We start from the raw sequence: 23,329 nt of genomic DNA on the forward strand, positions 1-23,329 counted from the left end.
TGTCCTCACTGACCAGACATCCCAATCTGATCTAGTCCGTCTATCTCACTCAGATTGTAGTTCGATGTTAAAAATAAAATTGCCACGATCTTACAAGCCCCATGGGACTGCTCTCTCATTTGAGAAAGAGAGGTGACTGGTGAATTAGAATTAGGTTCAGTGTCACGTGTGCTCAAGTTACAAAAGTACTGGAGTGCAGTGAAAAGTGTACAATGTCACCAACACACAGTGGCACCTTAAGTACAAAATACCTAGGTATAAATCTCAGGTATAAAATTAGAGAAAATAAAGAAATAAGTTACAGAACGTGACAGATATACACAGTATATGTTAGGAAAATAAGAAATAAAGAAATAAAAAGATTCACAATGCAGTCTTTCTATTGTTGGGGGGGGGGTTCAGAACTAGAGGGCATAAATTTAGAGTGAGAGGGGAAAGATATAAAAGGGATTGAAGAAGCAACGTGTTCACGCAGAGGGTGGTGAATGTATGGAACGAGCTGTCAGAGGAAGTGGTGGAGGCTGGTACAATTACAACATTTCAAAGGCATCTGGATAGGTATATGAATAGGAAGGGTTTAGAGAGATATAGGGCTAAGCGCTGGCAAATGGTACTAGATTAGGTTAGGATATCTGATCAGCATGGATGAGTTGGAGAGTCTGTTTCTGTGCTGTACATCTCCATGACTCTCTGGCTCTATTAGGGCTTTCTGTAATGGTAGTGGTTTAACTTGAACCTCAGACAAGGGGAAAGGTTGAGAAGGAGAGTCCCTCATGGTAACCAATGTTTACACAAAGACATCAGCATCAGAAACATTTCTGGTAAACAATCACACTAAAGCTCCAGTGTAAGTCCAGAATTCAGATACAAAGGGTAAAGATGCCTTCCTATAAGCAGTCTCCCACAGACCAGATTAAAGCAGAGTGAAGTCTAATGAAGACGTCAGCCTTACACATTCTGGATGTGATCATGAACACATTGGAGATTGAAATACATCCAAAAGAGTACAAGTCATAACTCAGACCATACTTAGTTTTACATATTTGGTTCTTACAAACCCTGCCTCCAATGTTTGGCATGTATTTAAATTGGGATTGCAGTGAGGTTTTCTACACAGGTGGGAACTCCATTCTATATATTCTGCTAAACAGTTCTTAAGATCCAGCCAGACAACACTGTTTAAGCCCAAGACCCTTGATAACACCTTTAACAGGAAGCAAATCAAATTCAGTAAAGTTACTGAGAGATTCTTTTGTAATGATCACCACCTTAGCACTGAATCCTAGAGCTACAAGCATTGGACAGGAGAAATATATTCCAACAAAAGAGGCTCTGGGTTTGACAAGTGCACACACTACATACACCTTGCTTTGGTTTATCATTTATGAACAATCTTTAACTTAAAATGCTTTCTTTAACTACATTTCTGATAGAATACACTGAAATATAAATAGTGGGACTATGGATACAATGGAGAATTCATCTTAGGTAAGCAAGCAAGAACTCAACTGTGTGGATAATAGAGTGTTCAACTGTCTGTATTTATGGAGAAATTGGCTGTATGTGTAATGGGGTACTAGTTGTTTGTGTAGGGTACACTATGGAGCATTCAATAGTACTTGGAATGGAGTTCTTGATTGTGTGTATATGGAGTATTTGACTATATGTATATCCAAGTTTTTGACTGTATGTATAACCTGGCAGTGCACATATCAAAGAAGGAGAAAGTGAGGACTGCAGATGCTGGAGATCAGAGTCGAGACTGTGGTGCTGGAAAAGCACAGCAGGTCAGGCAGCATCCAAGGAGCAGGGGAGTTGACGTTTCGGGAAAAAGTCCTTCCTCAGGAATAAAGGGTTTCTGTTGAAGGGCTTTTGCCTGAAATGTCGATTCTCCTGCTCCTCGAATGCTGCTTGACCTGCTGTGCTTTTCCAGCATCACACTCTTAACGCATATCTAAGCATTCAATTGTGCATACAAGTTTGTCTTTGTATTTGAATTTTCAAATGTGTTTAAAATGGGGTATTCAATTATGTTTGCATGTAATAGAGAACTGGCCGGGTGTGTAATGGAATATTCAAACTTGTGTGTGGAAACTTACTCAACTGTCTGTGTAATGGAATTTTCGATTGAAATGTCGACTGTGAGTGCAGCAGAATATTTGTCTCTGTGAGTAACTGAGAACTCAACTGTTTGTGTAATTCAATATATGTAATGGTTTATATTGTGCAAGATGTCTGGGTGAGCTGCTGTAGAACTAAGGAGACATATGACACTCAATTAAGTCTTGTTGGTGATCTCCCTTTAGAACTGCAAACAATTTTCTACACTTTAGCTTTGTTTTATTTTCTGAGTTTGCCACCAACAACTTGCATTTATATAGCACTTTGAAGGTCACAAAACTTCACAATTCAAACTTCATAGCAAGTTCACCTCTTAAAGGACTTAAAGACAGCCCTCAAATAAGGTCAGATGTACAGATGTACAGAGATGTACAGCACAGAAACAGACCCTTCAGTCCAACGTATCCATGCCGAACAGATATCCTAAATTAATCTAGTCCCATTTGCCAGCATTTGGCCCACATCCCTCTCAACCCTTCCTATTCAGATGTCTTTTAAATGTTGCAATTGTACCAGTCTCCACTACTTCCTCTGGCAGCTCATTCCATACATGCAGCACCCTCTGCGTGAAAAGCCCCTTAGGACCCTGTTATATCTTTCCCCTCTCACCCCAAACCTATGCCCTCTGGTTCTGGACTCCCCCACTCAGGGAAAAGTCATTGGCTATTTACCCCAACCAGGCCTCTCATGATTTTATAAACATCTATAAGGTCACCCCTCAGCCTCTGAAGTTCCAGAGAAAACAGCCCCAGCCTGTTCAACCTCTCCCCATTGCTCAAATCCTCCAACCCTGGCAACATCCTTATAAATCTTTTCTGAAACCTTTCAAGTTTCACAACATCCTTCCGATAGGAAGGAGACCAGAATTGCACGTAATATTCCAAAAGTGGCTTAACCAATGTCCTGTACATCCACAACATGACATCCCAACTCCTATGTTCAATGCATTGAACAATAAAGGAAACCATAACATCTTCTTCACTATCCTGTCTACCTACGACTCTGGCCATTAATGATTAGCTGGTGGTAACTATTAAAACTTTACATTCAGTGAATGCGCTAAAAGGGTCCTCACCTAATAATGTTATCGATACATTCCTGGGAAATTGTATCCAGAGACATGTCGTTAATTTGTAAAATCTGGTCACCTGGGAACAGCTTTCCCTCTCCAGGACCACCTAAGAAGCAAAATGAAGTCAGCATATTTTTGAAAGGAGCATTAGTTGTCCCTCACAGAAAGAGGAGAAAAAACTGAAAGTACATGGGAAGCTATTAGCATATGCAAAGGTTAAAAAAAAGATAATTATTCATACTTTTTTTTACAACTGCACATCTTGCTGCCTGAAGCTTGTCTCATCTCAATGAAAAGGGAATGATGCATTTCTCAGATTGTGGAGAGAGAGAGAGAGAGAGAGAGGTGGATTGTACCTGTTTGTGACTTTCTTATAAAGAACTAGGGAACACAGAGCATGTCAAGGAACTAAGGATTCTTGTGTGTGTTGAATAATCACAGCGTAGAACCCGAAGACCAGCATGCTAGAGATCATAAGGAAATTGATATTGGACCAAGGACAGGAGCTCACCAAAATAACCAAAGCAAATCTGCCTGTGTGGAGCTTCTACCTTCCCCCTCCATATCTATGTGGGTTTCCTTCAGGTGCTCCGGTTTCCTGCCAGTCCAAAGATGTGCAGGTTAGGTGGATTGGCCGTGCTAAATTGCCCCATAGCGTGTAGGCTAGGTGGGTTACTGTGGTAAATGTGGAGATTGGGTGAGATGCTGTTCAAACGGTTAGTGCAGACTCAATGGGCCGAATAGCCTCTATCTGCACTGTAGTGATTCAATGATGATTCTATGAAAATAATGAACAAGTTAAAGGCATGAAAGTGTGACAAATCACCCAGAGCAGAAGATTCCATGCCAGAGTTTTAAAGGAGAATTGGTGCAGACAATGCATATGCCCTGACTGTAACCTATCAAAGCTGAGGAACTGGTCCCATAGACTGAAAAAATTACTCATGTCACTCCAACAGTTGAGAAAGGGAGAAGAACTGCATCAGAGGTCAGATCAGTTTTCCTTCGTGTGAATCCAAGGAAAGTGATGGTACCAAACAGAGTACCAGGCCGTGCACTCAGAGCATGCGCAGATCAACTGGCAGAGGTCTTCTCAGACACCTTCAACCTCTCCCTGCAGCAGGCCACTGTCCCTGCCTGTTTCAAGAGGGCCAACATTATCTCTGTGTCTAAGAAGGCTCATGCTGCATGCCTCAGTGACTACCGCCCAGTGGCCCGAACTTCAATGGTCATGAAATGCTTTGAAAGGCTGGTCATGGCATTAATCAACTCCAGCCTCCCCATTGCTCTTGACCCACTCCAATTTTCCTATCAGACCAACAGATCCATGTCAGATGCCATATCACTTGCCCTTCACTCCGCCCTAGAACATCTTGACACCAAGAACTGCTACATGAGAATCCTACTCATTGACTACAGTTCAGCTTTCAACACTATTATCCTCTCGAGACTGATTACTAAACTTAGTTATTTCAGACTAAGAGTCACTCTTTGCAACTGGATCCTCAGTTTCCTGACCCACAGGGCACAATCAGTGAAGACTGGGGACAATATTTCATCCTCACTAACGCTCAATGCTGGAGCCCCTAGGGTTGTGCACTCATCCCCCTACTATACTCACTGTATACCCATGATGCGTCACCATGGTGAACTCGGCCCGGACAATCATAAAGGCCAACCTCCTATCTATAGAATCCATCTACCAGGACCGCTGTCAAGGAAAGGCCGCCAGCATTCTCAAAGATCCATCCCACCCTTCAATGTTTTTCTACAACCTCTACCATCGGGGAGGAGGTACAGAAGCCTGAACACACGCACCAGCCAGTTTCGAAACAGTTTCTAACCTACTGTTCTTAGAATACTGAATGGACTCACAAACTCTTAACATTCGCCTGTACCTGTATTTTTGTTTTTGCTGCTGTTTACCTATTGTTCACTTATCTATGCTACTGAACTCGGTGATCTGCCTGTATTGCTCGCAAGACAAAGCTTTCCTCTGTGCCTCGGTACACGAGACAATAAATTAAATTAAATTAAATTCAGAAGCCTGGTGAATTATAGCCCAATTAACCTCACATCTTGCATTGGCAAATATCTGGGCCTATCATTAAGGACAGAGTGGCTGAAGATGTAGCTAATTTTCAGCTGATCAGAGACAGTAGTAAAGGCCCTACAAATCTCTATGAACTTTTTTAAATACGTGAGGAGAGAACCTCTGGGTCCTAACGTCCACTGGTCGTGTCTTACTCTTTGGAAAAAATCCAGCAATGAGATGATAAGCCACTTTTATGATCTTATTGTGGGGTGGGTTTTTGAGGAAGGGGTCTCAGGAGGAGTTGGAGGCTTGGATAGGGGTGCGGATTTGAGGCCATTCCCTTGCCCCCATCCCTGCCTCCATTGTCACTAGTTGGATAAAATGCAGGCTCTATTCCTTAACCTAGTTTGCAAGTTGTCATGGTTTCTCAGTTTGGAAACAAGGCAGCTTTGTCCACCAGGGGGCAGATAATTTGGAAGGTGACGGGTTAAGGCCCTTAATTGACCATTTTGGTGGAAGTCAAGAAGGCCGTCTATGGATCATTTTAATTAATTACCGAGGTGGCAGGAAGAGGGTGAGGGGCCAAGCCCATTATATCACCTTCTGACCATCTTCAGGGAAGAGAAAATTCCACTTGAAGTATTGTCACCATGGCAAAACTGACAAAGATTGAGAAGAGTTCAGAGTTAATGCTGGAGGTGTTGAGATGGACTGTATCAGTTAAAAGCCCTGGCCCTATCAGACCCTCAGCCCCTCTTGAAAACACTTCAGGCCTTCCCTCAGTTCGATTAGATTACTTACAGTGTGGAAACAGGCCCTCCGGCCCAACAAGTCCACACCGGCCCGCCGAAGCGCAACCCACCCAGACCCATTCCCCTACATTTACCCCTTCACCTAACACTACAGGCAGTTTAGCATGGCCAATTTACTTAACGTGCACATTTATGGACTGTGGGAGGAAACCGGAGCACCCGGAGGAAACCCACGCAGACACGGGGAGAATGTACAAACTCCACACAGACAGTCGCCTGACGCGGGAATTGAACCTGTGTCTCAGGTGCTGTGAGGCAGCAGTGCTAACTGCTGTGCTGCCGTGCTGCCCACATTGGAACCTCCCATTCCCAGGTATTTACCTGCAGTGACAGACTTCACACATACTGGTGAATCTTCTGAGACCATAAAACCGTAGTCCAGGAGTGGATCTTTGATAATCTTCACTGTGACCTTCAAAGGGCTGCTCGGCTGGTTTGTGTTAGCAGCTGCTCCATCGGCTGGATCTTGATTACTTCAATCACAAACAAAGCAAGGGTCACATTTGTCAATCATTGTCAGAATCTTATTATTTTCCATATTATTTAATCCACCTCTCACCCATCCTCACCACACCCCTTCAATCCCCCATCCCCCACCCCCAGCCTGGACTCGGTCAGGTTCCTGCAAAATTCTCACTCGTAGTCTCTCCCCATCGCATTGGCTTTCTGAGAGAGAGGTCATTGTAAAAGGGATTTCCTCTGCTTCTCTGTATCCACCTCAAAACTGACACACCCATTCTCTAGGAACCTGCCAAAACCAGGGTGAAAAATTCCAGCAAGCTGTTTCGAGAATGTCAAAGGATCAGAAGATTCTTGGTGAGTTAATAGAATCAAAGACAGAGGCTATGAGTCACAGAACCTCTGCTCTGTCCAAACTGCAGCAAATTGGCTAGGATGAGATCAAAATGTAGTTAGTGAATAAAACCAGGAAATTTTCAGCATCTGTGGAGAAACTTTCAGGTTAGTGAGTCACTGACACGCCCATTGAGGTGATTGATCAGTCCATGGTCTAGAATGGCGGAACAGGCTCAAGGGGCTGAATGGTCTGCTCGGGCTCCAATATGCCTTCATCAGAAGTGGGTAAAGTCAGGGTGCAATTTCCCCTCCCTGGAGATGGTGAGGAAAGGGCAAATATTTGGTTGAGTTCACCCAGAGGTGTACTCAGTCCCTTTCTCACCACCTCCACTCCGGGCAAGAAAATCCATGGTGGGCATCCTCAGCCCGCCAACAAGTGAAGCTTTTGAATCACCAGCTAATAGACAATAGACAATAGGTGCAGGAGTAGGCCATTCAGCCCTTCGAGCCTGCACCGCCATTCAATATGATCATGGCTGATCATTCCTAATCAGTATCCACTTCCTGCCTTATCTCCATAACCCTTGATTCCAAGGGCCTAAGCCACTCATTGGGCTGAATACCCTCTCTCCCAGCTGGTGGGAACAGGGCGTGTTTTCTTCACAGGGAAGCTCCACTTGCCTGAATCTGGGGCTAATTGGGACAGGGAGGGTTACTCACCCCATCCCCAATTGTGTCCCCAAAATACCCACTTTCTTACCCACTGGTGAAGCTGGTCATGGTGTGCCACTTGTGCTTTCAACCCTGAGCCTACAAATTTCTGATTGAGCAGTTACCTCTGGGTGGGTGGTGGACAGGGCAAGGATTCAGTGAGCAGGCTCCTGATTGGACAAAGGAGAAGCCCTTAAGTACCAAATTGATGCTCAATCCAATGAACTTTCATGCTGGGGTGATAAAGAGATCCTAAGTAGGTTAATGCCCCTTGAAGTCACCTATGCCCACACTTAGTACTCACCACATTAAATCCTAGCCTTAGGGATGTACCAGGTTTTAAGCAAATGCAAGGGTAGAGAGTGGAAAGAAAAAAACATGGGATGGTCTGTGCTGAGATTGAAGACTGGACAATAACAAAGGGGGTAATGGTGTTAGGCAAATTAAGTCAGAATGGAACAAATTAAGGAGCAAAACATGAATATGGAGGAGGGATACACAATGACAACAGAGTCACTGCCACAAGATTGGCTGTTTTCCCTGGAGGCTGAGGGGTGACCTTACAGAGATTTATAAAATCGTGAGGGTAAATAGATAAGGACTTTTCCATGGGGTGGGGGAGTCCAAAACTAGAGGGCAGAGGTTTAAGATGAAAAGGGAAAGATTTAAAAGGGTCCTAAGCGGCAACTTTTTCACACAAAGGGTGGTGTGTGCATGGAATGAGCTGTTAGAGGAAGTGGTGGACATTGGCATAATTACAACAGTGAAAAAGCATCTGGATGGGTATATGAACAGGAAGGGTTTAGAGGGATATGGGCTAAGTGCTGGCAAATGGGACTAAATTAAGTTATCTGGTCCTCATGGATGAATTGGATTTAATACTCTTTTCGTGTTGCCCTGACTCTATAAATGATTCAGAGATCTGAATTATTGGGTTAGACATCAAATGGCCATGGGATTTTGATCAAGTGCTGGGAAACTTTGAAAATTACAGTCCCAGACATTACCTTGGAATGCCATCTTCTGGGACAGTTGTGAATTTGAAAGGCTTAGGTTTAATTTTAAAATTTTGAGTGAATTCTCCCACCCTGATGTCATGAGAGTAATGACAAGTGTGGTGACAAAATAAGGTGAGAAAGAAAAAAGTATAGATTTGTATCATTGCAAAAGAAGGTCTTGACTTGCCCTGAGCTTAGAAAGGTGAGTTCAAAGAGGTGACGACCTTATTTCAGTGCATTTGCAGTTCATTAAAAGCCCAATTTGACCGACTTACATTGCTTTTCCAAAATATTTCTCCTCTACCATGAAACGTAGACAGTGAAAATTCCCAACAGAAAGGTCAGAGCCAGTTCCTGACAACTATAACTTGGTGAAGACCCATCCTGCCATCACCCAATGCACTTCACACATTGATGCTGACATGGCGGATTGACGCTCATTAACTTTAGCACCAGGTTACAGACTGTCAGAGACTATCATCACTCAGACTGCCAGCTGCTTACACACCAAATACAATTCGTGTGCTTTGAGTAAGTGGTGATGTGTGAACGTTAGAGGATCCACCACAGTCATTCAATCACACTATATGGGGATGGTCACAGTCAGTTCAAGTGATGTAGTGTAGTGATTACAGGTAGGTCAGTTGAGGGATCAATCTGTGAGGGTGTGGCCAGTTTTTCTTTGCAATGAGATAAAGGGAGAGACTCAGTATGACAGAGAGGGACACATGAGCGGAAGGAGGTGATGATGAGCAGGAGAGTGTTATGGACCAGATTAGACCAGACCCTCTCAAAATATTTTAAGAAGGTAGCCTAGGCCCTAATTGTTTCTTACCTTAAAGACAGATGTAAAGTGCCATGTCCCGAACACTATTTACTGGTCAAACTACTTGATATTAAACAAAACATAATGTATTCAAATGCTATCATTAAAAGTACAACTAAAGAAAGAAGAACTTAGAATAAATTAACTCGACTGGAAAACTTAACAGAACAATAGATACAACTATTATTAATTAACTGTTTCAGTATAGTAGTATTCCATAAACACACCTTTTGGCAAAAAGGCAAATTCAGAAAACAGATTTTGACTCACATGTAATCCAGCAACCTACGAAGAGAACCGCTAGCTTTTGGCTATAATCAAGAGGTGGGGAAAATAGGTTCCACTTTTTCAACATCACAATAGCAACCGATGCTGAATCTCAAAACTAAAAAAACTAAAAACTAGAAATCCTGATTTGTGAGAGCTGGCTACACCCATCCAGGCTGCACCTATTATTCCAACTTTAAATAAAAACAAGGCCTCCCAAGTTGTTTACTTTCTAGGCTCTTACTAGCCAATTCGGCACCTCTGCCTTAAAACTTTGCTTAATTGTAACCAGGACAAAGCACACTTCCTAAAGCCACAGCATTGTCACAAGAAGTCATCAGGTGTTCCTAGTGAGTAAGCTGGAAATGCAGAAAGGGTTAGCAGTTTGGGAGGATGTGATGCTGTGAGCCGTTGGGTGGAACACGATGCTTGCAAGTAGTTATGAGCCTTGCCAAAGGCATGTACCATATCCTGAGTAAGAGGTAACAGAGAGAAGATGGTGCCACTTGATCTTGCAGAGTGCAGAAAATCTTTTCACTCTGTACACAGCACTGACCCACACTGCTCTTTATGCCAAGGTTGGTTGGCTTTGTTATGGTGTTACCCTTTGGGGGATGGGGGAGGTGAGCAAGGATAAGGATTCCCATCCTCTCCACCAGACAGCCCAGCAGCACCTTCAGATCTCTGTCCTGGAAGGAGCTTGTCTTTCCCCTTGAGACCGTTTCCAGACCGAGCCCCTGCAGTCTGAGAGATCAATGCTGATTGGGAGAGTCTGAAGTAGTGGCAGCTGGGCTTTTGGGGCAGGGGTGGGTGGTACAAGGAAACCAGGAGAAGATCTTACCTGGAGCACAGGAAACACGATTTCATGAGAAATGCAGCCAACATCTCACGAGTATAATTAGTGAGGAGAAACGTAGAAGATGGTGTGAGAAAATTGATTGTGGGCCACTGTGAAACTCACTGGCCGTCACACTTTCAGGAGAAATCGGAGAATTTAGCCCGACTTCACTGTATTGGAAAGTACAGGATGTTCAAAGGATGTACTTGACAAAAAGTTTGTGAAAAAGCAACAGATCAGTTCAAATCAGCGAGATTTTTTAAACAAACGCAGAGGAAGTCTCCTTGTTCGGTTTGAATCTGATTAGAATGTTTTTGTTTAATTGGTGGGCAACAAGATTCCGTGCACTGAAGTGTTCCATGCAGACCCCAACTGGATGGCCGAACAGAGGTTACCATAGCAACACCCCTCTGCAGGTCAGGGGAAACAGCAGGGATGGCCTGCTCTACCACTTATTAAAAATTTGAATTATAAACAGGGGACTTAGCCAGGTCACCACAGGAGGTGGAAGGAGCGAGCCCTCTACACTGTGCCCTATCTCCAGCCCTCTCCCTGTAACCACATTACGAGGTAAAAACAATGACTGCAGATGCTGGAAACCAGATTCTGGATTAGTGGTGCTGGAAGAGCACAGCAGTTCAGGCAGCATCCAAAGTGCAGCGAAATCGACTTTTCGGGCAAAAGCCCTTCCTGATGACCACACTATAACCACACTACCCCCAACACAAACACACACACAAACACTGCCAGACCAGAACACTGGGAGCAGACTGGAACATCTCACTGTCAACTCTGGTCAGCGACTGGAATCGGGTATTACAGATGCTTCAGCTCTGAGTGAGAGCCAGTCAGACTATCCTGATGCCCCTATTAAGAAGCTAGACAGTATAAATATGAACTGTATCTAACGTTTCAAATGTTTCGTACATTGTGACCACCCCCAATCAGTTCTTTGAAAATACCTGAGCTATGTTTGTGGAACAGTCCCCTTCTCTTAATCATCTTGCAATGGGATTTAAGAGTACATTTTACTATTTAGTATTTCTATTTCAAAAGGAATGTACATCAGACAAAGGTCAGGAGGCCTGACTTCGAGCCTACAGGACTACTGTCCAATGTCTAAGCTACAGTATTCTCTCAATTGTACAGAGATGTGAGCTGATGATCTGTGGGTGAAAATTACTTCTTTAATTGCGCAACAATTTTTCATGAAACAGTCTGGATTGTAACAAAGATGCAGCTGAAAGGAGGAGGGTATTTATGTTACATTAAATTTAATCTGACTTCAGGCTATCAGAAAACCGCTACTTCCAGACAAGGTGATTGACATGATCTCGTGCAGATAAATAATTCATAAAGGCTTTTAACGATGTAGCAATTGTGGCTCTTTGTTATATTATAGACAAGGGAAAATCAAAACTCTCAACAACTGAAAGTGCTTTGTGCTTCTGAAAAGGGTCATTCTGTTTTGTTTGTGAGATTTTATTTACAAAAACGATAATGCTTTTGGTGACAAAATGTAGTTTTATAAATTCAACGTTGACTTGCTTTACAGTACACGGCATGTAATGCCATAATTGAGAGAAATCAGCAAGGTAAAGGCTATGTTGTAAATGTAATATCCATGTTAATTTGCTGAGGCAGGTTCTGAGAATAGAAACCAGGATTTTATAAACCTCCCGGAGGTGGACCAGGAGGTAGAAGAGCTGGTGAAATGATGAGTGGCCACGTGTGATTGGCTGTTTGATGTGATAAGGCCAAAAGGGCTTCGGGTTTTTGAAAAGATTCGTAGGGTTATGGATTTGGTCATAGATTCATTCGCTGAACTGGTGTGGTTTTCTGCAGACGTTTTGTCACCTTGCTAGGTGACATCATCAGTGTGTCTTCGATAAAGTGCTGTCGGTCTGTCCTGCCTGGTATTTGTGTGTCTCTGCTTTTTGGTACTTCCAGTTCTGTATCTGAATGGTTTGTATATCAGATCCTGTTCAATATGTTTATTGATTGAGTTCCAGCTGGAGTGACAGGCTTTAAGGAATTCTCTCATGTGTGTCTATTTTGCCTGTGCTGGGATGGTTACATTGTCCCAGTTGAATTTGTGTCCTTCGTTGTCCGTGTGGGTGGAAATCAGAGTACTGGTTCAGTCTGGCAGTGGGGAGTTGATGCTCATGCATTCATATAGTCAACTTTTCTTCCTGTTTGTCCTATGTACTGTTTTTCACAGGCCTTGCAGGGTATCTTTGTAGATTATGTTCATCCTGTTGAATGGGGGTGTCGGGTCTTTAACTTTTGTGAGGAGTTGGTGAAAAGTGTTTACCGGTTTGTGGGCCACTAAGATTCCTAGGGGTCTGAGTAGTCAGGTAGTCATTTCAAAAGGGCTTTTTCCCAGTGGAGGGAACGGATGCAGAGACTGTCCACCGGGGGTGGGGGGGGGGGGGGGGGGGGAACGGGCTTTTTTAATTCATTTCTGGGACATGGATGTCACTGGCTGGCTAACATTTATTGCCTGTCCCTAGTTGCCCTTGACAAGGTGGGCAGGAAGATATCTTCTTGAACCGTTGCAGTCCATGTGCTGTGGGTAGACCCACAATACCCTCACGGAGGGAATTTCAGGATTCTGACTCAGCATAGTGAAGGAACGGCAATATATTTCCAGTCAGGATGATGAGTGGCTTGAAGGGGGACTTAGTCAATGGTATTCCCATGTATCTGCTGCTCTTGTCCTTCTGAGTGGAAATGGTCGTAGGATTGGAAGGTGCTGTCTGAGGATCGTCGGTGAATTGCTGCAGTGCATAATGAAGATAGTACACACTGTTGTCAGTGATGGAGGGAGTGGATGTTTGGTTGCAAAAACATAATTGAAGCCCCAATTAGGGGTCATTTTGCTGGTGGTGAGGCAATCGCCCCCGATGCAGGGGGAAAGCCAGTTAAATGGTGGCAGCATCTCAACAACAGCTCAACGTTCAGGACTGATAGCTCAGAGAGGGAGCTGCAAGCAGTTCCAGCAGCTGCAATGATCGTCTTGCAAGGGTTGCACCTCCAACTCTCAGCTCCTGATTTTATCTATTTTTTCAAACTTCCCTGGCTGAGCTCCCAAGGTCTTGTACCTCAGCAGCACCCACCTCTCTCTCTCTCTCTCATTGAGATTATTAAGCTCTTTGACTGGGCCAGCAGCATCAGCTTCCCTCATTGATAGTGGGCCTGTGGGCAACTCGTGATGAGTATCTAAACAATGGAATCAAGGTCCGTCTTACAGCTCCTTTCATCATGCATCAAACATCAGGTGGATAGATAAGCCTACAAGAACAAGTCCCACATGATTCAGGGCTTTCTATTGAGCTCACTGCCCCCTATCATGTCAAATTGCATCTTCTAACGTTCTTTAAATGTCATTCCCCTCAGTCAATCTACACGATCCACCAGCAAGGTCCACTCAATGCTGCTTGCCTCCCTTCCCTATTGCTCCAAAAGTCTCAACAGTTCTACTCCCTCACTTCAAACAGAAAAATTGATTCATACCAATGCCTCGACACCGCAGTATCAACCTTGCCTTTCTCTTCCAGCCCCTTTACGGTGCCAAGGTGTGAAGATTATCATTGCATTTTTAATTTGGGTTTTGATTTGGGTTTCTTTTTCCACTAGAAGTTGCAACTTGATACAGCAGGGAGTGGTGACCAGAAGACTGTAAGATACAGGAGCAGATTTAGGTAATTCAGCCCATTGAGTCTGCACTGCCACTCAATCATGGCTGATATATTTCTCAAGTAAAAAGTGAGGTCTGCAGATGCTGGAGATCAGAGCTGAAAATGTGTTGCTGGTTAAAGCACAGCAGGTTAGGCAGCATCCAAGGAACAGGAAATTCGACGTTTCGGGCCAGAGCCCCCTGATGAAGGGCTCTGGCCCGAAACGTCGAATTTCCTGTTCCTTGGATGCTGCCTAACCTGCTGTGCTTTAACCAGCAACACATTTTCAGCTCTGATATATTTCTCAACCCCATTCTCCTGCCTTCTCCCCAGAATCCATGATCTCCTTCCCAATCATGAAACTATCTATCTCTTTCTTAAAGACACACAATGGTTTAGCTTCCACAGTCTTCTGTAGCAATGAGTTCCCCAGATTCACCACTCTCTGGCTGAAGAAATTCCTCTTCATCTCACTTCTAAAGGGTCATCCTTTCACTCTGAAACTGTGCCCTCAGGTCTTCGTCTCTCCTACTGGTGGAAGCATCTTCTCCACATCCACTTTATCCAGGCCTCTCAGTACTTTGTAAATTTCAATCAGATCACCCCTCATTCTTCTAAATTCCATCAAGTACAGGCCCAGAGTCCTCAACCACTCACCACACAACAAGCCTTTGTCCCTGGGATCATTCTTGTAAACAACCTCTGGCTCCCCCTCCAATGCCAGCATATTCTTCCTTAGATATGAGGCTCAAAACCGCTCCTAATATTCCAAACACAGTCTGACCAGAGCCTCATAGAGTCTCATCTCTGCTCTTACAGTCTCAAGCCTGCTCTGCCATTCAATAGGATCACGCCTTATCTGACATTCTTCATGTTCCACTTTCCAGCTCTTTTCCCGTAACCCTTGATTCCCCAACTGAGCAAGAATCTAGCTGTCTCCGCCTTAAGTACACAGAAGGACTCTGCTCCAAATAGCTCATTGTGCAAGAAGTTCCAAAGACTCACAAACCCCCGAAAGAAGAAATTACTCCTTACATCAGTCTTAAATTGGTGCCTTTAATTGTGAGACTATGCCCTTTGCCCCTAGATGTTCCCTTGAAGGGAAACATCCTCTCTGCATTTACCCTGACAAGTCCATTAAAAATCTAAAATGTTTCAATGAGATCACCTCTCATTCTTTTAAACTCCTGGGAGTAGAGTACCAACCTGTTTAACTATGGTTTGTAAGATAATCCACCCATTTCAGGGATCCTGGTGAACCCAGGAGAGCTTGATAGAAAGTTGAGAAGATTGTGGATTTGTTCTTGATACTGTATCCATCTTGTAGACGTTTGGGGCACAGCAAAAGATCACATGGGCTTGTCTCTGGATTGACGTTAAATATAATCACCACTATCCCTACTCAGGACTTTTTGTCACACCTCAGGTTAAAGGAGACATCTCATGAACACAACTGAGGATGTCAATCCGGGTGTTCCCCAACAGGAAACCCAGGATGAATCAGGACATACAGAACCTGATAAAAACCAGGTGTGAGGCCTTCAGATCAGGAGACCCACTCAAATATAAGGAATTCAAGGATGACTTCCGCAGAGCTATTAAGACAGGACCAATACCGATCCAAACTAGAGACCCAGACTGACACCTGGAGACTATGGCAAGGACTGAATGACATCACAAGTTCTAAAAAGAGTCAGTGCAAGATAGCTGACAATGATACATCCCTCCCAGATCATCTCAACACCTTCTATCCTCGCTTTGAGCAGAATTTCAGCAGAGAGGTAACACCTAATATGACAAGTCCTGACGACAGTCACTGCATCAGAGGTCAGATCAGTTTTCCTTCACGTGAATCCAAGGAAAGTGATGGGACCAGACAGAGTACCAGAACGTGCACTCATGTGCAGATCAACTGGCAGAGGTCTTCTCGGACATCTTCAACCTCTCCCTGCAGCAGGCCACTGTCCCTGCCTGTTTCAAGAGGGCCAACATCACCCCTGTGTCTAAGAAGGCTCATGCAGTATGTCTCAATGACCACCACCCAGTGGCCCTAACTTCGGTGGTCATGAAGTGCTTTGAAAGGCTGGTCATGGCATTAATCAACTCCAGCCTCCCCACTACTCTTGATCCACTCCAATTTGCTTATTGGACCAACAGATCCATGTCAGATGCCATATCACTTGCCCTTCACTCCTCCCTAGAACATCTTGACACCAAGAACTGCTATGTAAGAATCCTACTCATTGACAACAGTTCAGCCTTCAACACTATTATCCCCTCGATTACTAAACTTACTGATTTGGACTAAGCCCCACTCTCTGCAACTGGATCCTCAATTTCCTGACCCACAGGCCACAATCAGTGAAGACTGGGGTCAATATTTCATCCTCACTAACACTCAACACTGGAGCCCCCCAGGGGCACGTACTCAGCCCCCTACTATATTCACTGTATAACCATGACTGCATCGCCAAATACCAGACTAATGCCATTTACAAGTTCGCTGATGACACCATCATAGTCTGTCAAATCTCAGATGGTGACGAAACTGACTACATACGGGAAGTGGAAGACCTGGAAAAATGATGCACTGAGAACAACCTAGCTCTCAATGTCAGCAAAACCAAGGAACTCATTATTGACTTTCGGCGGGATATTACTCATCCTTTTATAGGATCACCATCAAAAGCAATCTGTCTGGATGTATCACTATCTGGTCTGGTAGCTGTACCATTCAAGAGCAGAGACGGTTACAGAGAGTGGTGAACTGAGCCCGGACACTCACAAAGGCCAACCTCCCATCTATAGAATCCATCTACCAGGCCCACTGTCAAGGAAAGGCCAGCAGCATTCTCAAAGATCCATCCCAACCTGGCAATGTTTTTCTACAATCTCTGCCATCGGGGAGAAGGTACAGAAGCCTGAACAAATGCACCAGCCAGTTTTGGAACAGTTTCTATCCTACTGTTGTTAGAATACGGAATGGACTCACAAACTCTTGACATTCACCTGTATCTGTATTTTTGTTTTTGCTGCTGTTTACCTATTATTTACTTATCTATGCTACTTAACTCTGTGATCTGCCTGTATTGCTCGCAAGACAAAGCTTTTTACTGTGCCTCGGTATATGTGACAATAACTTAAATTCAATTCAATTCAATTCAATTACTCTCTTTTAAAGAGACGCATTCATAGCATTTGCCTCAAATGAGTCCGGACTGTTTTGTTCACCAGAAGAATTATGAATGGAACTGAACCGTGCAATCATGGGTGAACATCCCTACTCCTGGCATTAAGATGGAGGGAAGGTTATTGTGGAAGGAGGTGAAAATGGCCGAGTCTAGGACACTTCCCCAACTCCCCCCTCGATCCCAAACCTCCAACATCTGCTCCCATTTAACAGTTCTTAGGAGTTAAAATTCAGCTGGATTTGTTGGATACAGTAGAGTTTATATCCCAAGGAGATTGGGAGGCCAGCAGGACTTGAAATGCAAACATTGAGGTTCAAGATGGTTTACATATTCACTAATGGCACCCAATTACTATCATTTTAAACTCACAAATATTGGAATACAAATATTCTTATACCAAGATGGTAAGAACAGAAATATTTGAACTTATACAGCATGACTCACCGTGTCCCAAAATGTTTATAGTGAATGAATTACTTTGGAAATGTAGTCACGTAAGTGCAGAGAAATGCAGCATCCAATTTCTGCACAAAAAGATCCCACCAGGAGCAATAACTTAAATGGACAATTATGATGTTGGTTGAGAGGTAAACATTGACTGAGACACTGGGTGTACTCCCCATTCTTGTTTGAAAAGTGGTTCTGCATCTTTTACTGCCAGCAGACCGAGATCAGTTCAATGTCTCAAGTCACAAATGGCACCTCAGACAGTTTAGCACCCTTTCAGAGCTGCAGTGAAGTGTCAGCCTCAATGATGAGCTCAAATCCCTGGAGTGGGGAATATTGAACCTAAAATCTGATGACTCAGCAGCATCTAGTGCTCAGATACTACAGCTACATTGTACCCTTTGACACATCAAAAGTGGATATGAGAAGCAAACAAAGAAATTTACAAGATTAAGTACCATTACATGTTGTGAAACAAAAAATTATGATAATGTAAATGCTATTACACAGATGGCATATAGATAAAATCTATACAATATTGATAGGTCACAAAGATTTAAAAGTACACAGGCACAGCAATTGTACTGGCAATGGAAACAGCTCTGTAATGAAGCTCAAGTCCTGAACGTGCCCCCACAGGTCACAACAGTCATTCATTGTTATTTCTATGGGGAACTCTTAATTAATCTGGAGATGGGACTACTTCGAATTAAGGATGGCAGCAGGTTTGCGATTCTGGGAGGTCAGTTAGAGGCATTGGAGCGGCAGCTTGCAACTGAGTAAGACACAGACAACACTTCAAGAGGAGGGTCTCTTACAACTTACAAAAAAAACCTGCCTTACAGTTAGAATTAAGTTAATTGTTATGCAGGTCTCTACTGTAGGGTGGAAAGGGGTGGGAACAAGATATAAAATGTAAATGATTTTATCCACAGTTGCAGATAAATGAATAAAATGTAAATATTCACATTTGTAAAATTTCAATAAAAATGTAAACAAAGCACTATAGATAAGTGTAAGATGTAAACTGTGAATGAATTACACTATAGTATAAGGAGAATACATGGATCAATTCCTACTTCATTGTGAATATATGAAACAGAATGAATTATTTTACAGATGGGAATTAATTGAATGATTGCCTTCATTGGTTGGATTAAAACTTGAATGGATTCTTCTACAGAAGGGAAGAGAATATTGCAAAAAATGTGAAGTTGTTTTGCAGAGATGGGCTGAAAATATGTTGCTGGAAAAGCGCAGCAGGTCAGGCAGCATCCAAGGAACAGGAGATTCGACGTTTCAGGCATAAGCCCTTCTTCCTGAAGAAGGGCTTATGCCCGAAACGTCGAATCTCCTGTTCCTTGGATGCTGCCTGACCTGCTGCGCTTTTCCAGCAACACATTTTCAGCTTTAAAATGCGTTACCAATGATCACAGATTACTTGTATATTAAACAAATGGAACCATTTTCTATTGATAGTATTAGTCATGTTATCAAATTTTTTCTCAACATGATGTCCATAGTGCCTTTACTCCAGATGAAGCCAGCTACATTGGCAAAGCCTACTGCGTGGGTTATAGCTCTGACATCATCTTGAGGAAACAAGGTGAAATGGTGTGATGTAGCACAAATTACATTAGTCATGGCTTTAATATATGTGGGCTGAGGATTGGGAGATCTCACATAGATTCCCAGAGGACAACTGAAAGTAGCCAGTTGCATAAAACTTTAGGATGATGACCTCTGGGACAGGATGGCCACTCACTTCTTCAGGTTGTAGGTCACAAACCAGCAAATTCTAACAAGGTGGGCCAGAGCATTTTCGTTCACAGTGGCACTGTGCCTTGCTGCACTGGAGGAGATGACAGTGGAGCCAAATACTCAAGTCCCCTCTACAGCTTTGTGACCTTTTGCTGTGAATTGTTCACATGGAGACTGTTCATCAGCCACTGGAGGTTACTGCTGTTCCTGAGCTTGCTATTGCATTTGTATCTCCTCAATGTTTCTGCTCCTTCACTACACCACAGTCACAGTGATAGTGATTGTTTGAACCGATGTGGGGAATCCAAGAAACGAGACTGCTCCTTGCTAATGTTAGCATTTGTATCACACATAAATAGCAGCTTGCATTATCCTCAACAGTGAGATATGGAGGACTCCAACAGGGAAGGACCCCGGATGCCTGTTCATGGGCCTTTGACATAGTGAATATTATTCTGATGCACACATCATGTGACACATCATGCAAATGCAGTAAGAGATTGTAAGTGCAACATGATTAATGAGACCTTGTCCCACCTCCATTCTATCTTTCTGATATCTTTAACCTGTACTGTGTAAGTGGCTGAATGATGCAATGGACCCTTGAAAGGCCTCAAATTGCTCCAAAGTAGAGAATGAACAATTACTCCATTAGTCCAGGTTGGTGACAGCAAATTTTCGTCTCCATTGCTCATTTGTCATTCAATCTTATTGTAACAATTATATTATTTTCTACTAGTTTACAGATGTATGTAATCATGCCCACACATTTTCATGGAAACTAGAGCTGTAAACTAATCAATGAAATTTCAAGTGCAAATTGTCCCTTTTTCCCAAGTGGGGTGAAAGTAGAACTATCCCACATGAACTGTAAAAGAAATTGCCATTTTCAGTCAGGATGTAACTAAATTAAAACCTTTCAACAAGGACAAGCAGTTCATGAACTGGCAGAATTTGTTTATGTGGCAAAATAACTTATGGAATAAAAGATTCCAGAAATCTGTGAGGGTAAAATATAATGTTGGAAACAATAGAACGCAAACAGTTTTGGAGAATGTCAAAAAGATTGTTCTGAGGAAAAAGTTAACAGGCAGTAGTACAAAACAAATCACACGAGAAATTTGAAATATGATCTATCAAAGTTAAAGGCAGGAATGGAATGGGAATGTTGCATGGATAGAAAGTGCCATAGCATACACCCAAGATTTACTAAGTTTTGAATTGGGAGAAACTAAGAACTCGCTCTAAATAAAAAGTCAAACAAAACATTTTATTTTGAGAGTTTTTTGCAAATCAAATGCAAGAATGATAAGTTATCCAACTATTAAAATACAATTAATTGCTCATGGCTTTCAAACAATGCAAGCAAAGTGAATGTTACTTCTGAGCAATATTACACCTTAGTCTTCAATTAGTCTTCAAAGAAAATAAGGAAAAAGTAACAGGCATTCAGGTGCAGACGTACCAGTGAAAGTACTTGCCACAATCACATATAAGACACTGAGTTCACATACTCATGTATTGTTGTGTCAAAAGAGAGCCTACCCATGTATGATCTGAATGGCCTGCGAGAAAGTTGTTTCTATTAAAAGAGTACACATAGTGAAGGCTCAAAGTGATATAGGGCCTTGAACCACAAATAGGAATACAAGGATTATTTTGAGGATTAAGTGGTTTGTTAGAATTGATAAACAAAGTTTCCTAGTGATATTGTCTTACAGGGATATGATAAATGATATTATACATGATAAATATAAAAGAAGATAAAATAGAGAACTTATAGGACAATAAAGAAAATAAATTAAACAGTGATTGTTAATGCAAATACTTCTGTTTGATAAATGGAAAAGGCATTTGTGTTAGTTATTTTTGGAGAAAATGTTCTTGACTTACTTAATAGACTCAAGCATTATTTTTGTGTTCAATCTTCATTCAAATTTTTTCTTCATTCTCCATTCTTTTTCTTTGTACATTAAACATTACCAGACAGAACATTTGGATATCTTTACATAACTCAGCTGTCGCACTTTGGAGTTTAAATCAGAGGATTGTGGATCCAAGTTACCCTTCAGGGATTTAGGCTTACATTTCAGTCTGTTAATGAAGGATCAGAGTACCTAATGATGTGTTACTTATTACAAGAGGCATTGAACTAGGCTATATCAACCTGATCTGGTGGACATAAAAGATTGCATTACATTATTAAAAACAGAGTTCTCCGTAGTGTCCTAAATTAACTGGTTGTTATCTAATTATTATTTACAGGTCCTTGGTGTTCAGAATTTAAATTGGTTATGATCATCATAGAGACCAAAACTTTGTAAAAATAAATATTGGGTGAAACTTGACCAGCTCCATGTGGTGTGGCTTATGGCAAGCTGAGCGGTCCAGTCAATTGGGATTTTCGGCAAAGCCAATCTTGTCAATTGAGATCATCTCACTGCACTTTGTTTGCTTTTTTCAAATATTCTTGCTAGACAGCAGCAAATACCCAACTGATGATCGCTATAGTTAGTTAAGTGGCTGGTTAACAGATCAACTTATCACGAGTTGTGATCTTACCAGACAAACCATCTGTTAGAAAAAGTCAACAAGGAGAACAGAATGGACTCTTGGCCGGTTCAATATAACTGCTTTCTCCAGGAGATCCCTGCTGGCCACAGACAAACTAGAAAGTAGAGCTGGATCCAAAATCGCCAGCTACACATACCCGTCCCACTGCTGATAAAAGCACGTTACTTTCAAGCAGGCACCCAATGACCAACAGAAATCACTGCACAATCAGATTTCACATTTTAAATTATTTTCAGTAAGAAACTCAAATCAATACCAACTAAATACTATATTGTTAGCAACTAGGACACTCAAGTAAGGTTTCTTACACTATTAGCTAATTAAGACAGCTGAAAACCATTCCATATTTAAGTTATGCCGCAATCTCAATATATAATGCAGTCTTGTAGATAAAATCCAATCCCTTCCAGCAGCTGCTTCTTTCTCCCTTCCACATTGCAGAGTGTCTTTCAACGTTTTTTTGTAAATTGCTTCACTCAGTCTTCAAGCATTTCCAGTAGCAAGGTACCCTTTGGAAATTCATGGTTCCTAAATCTCCACTTTGGCGATCACAACTGCCTTTGCCTTCAACTTTTCCCAACCTAATTTCTCACTGCCATCTGATGCCTGAATCTAGGAGTCTGTATCTAGACTATTACCCCTCTTTTGTATCAATAGCATTTGATTTGTTATGGATTTCCAACTGGGCCCATGTGTCCTGACAATCAAATCACATCCTGACAGCTTTCAAATTAATTACCAGCATCTCTTCAGGACATTTGTTTTCATTCAAATTTAACGGGACATTTTAAAGTCTTGCATTCATAATAGCTGCTATGTTTCTTATATTAAAGTGATGACATCAGACATACATCATTGATTTGATTTGATTTATTGTTATTTGACAGTAAAGAACTATAAAACAGACAAAGATGCTGAAAGACCAAATATAACTCTAACAAGTCAAGAAAACAGGATGTAAAAAAAAATGTGTTGTTTGTGTTTTCACGTAAACTCATATATTTATGTTTAGTCAATAAACAATGATAAAACAAATTTCAAATAATCAATTTTGTCAATGTCGTTAATTAGCAAAATTACTCCCAAGTTTGAAAAGAGGTAATTCCAATTATACATGATGTTCTAACTTCCAAAAACGCTTGTGAAATGTTTACTTTGTTAAGTGACCACCAAGCTCTTATGATCATATTTTAATTCAAAG

The sequence above is a fragment of the Hemiscyllium ocellatum genome, chromosome 11, assembly GCF_020745735.1.
Source record: "Hemiscyllium ocellatum isolate sHemOce1 chromosome 11, sHemOce1.pat.X.cur, whole genome shotgun sequence".
In the NCBI taxonomy this organism is placed as follows: Eukaryota; Metazoa; Chordata; class Chondrichthyes; order Orectolobiformes; family Hemiscylliidae; genus Hemiscyllium; species Hemiscyllium ocellatum.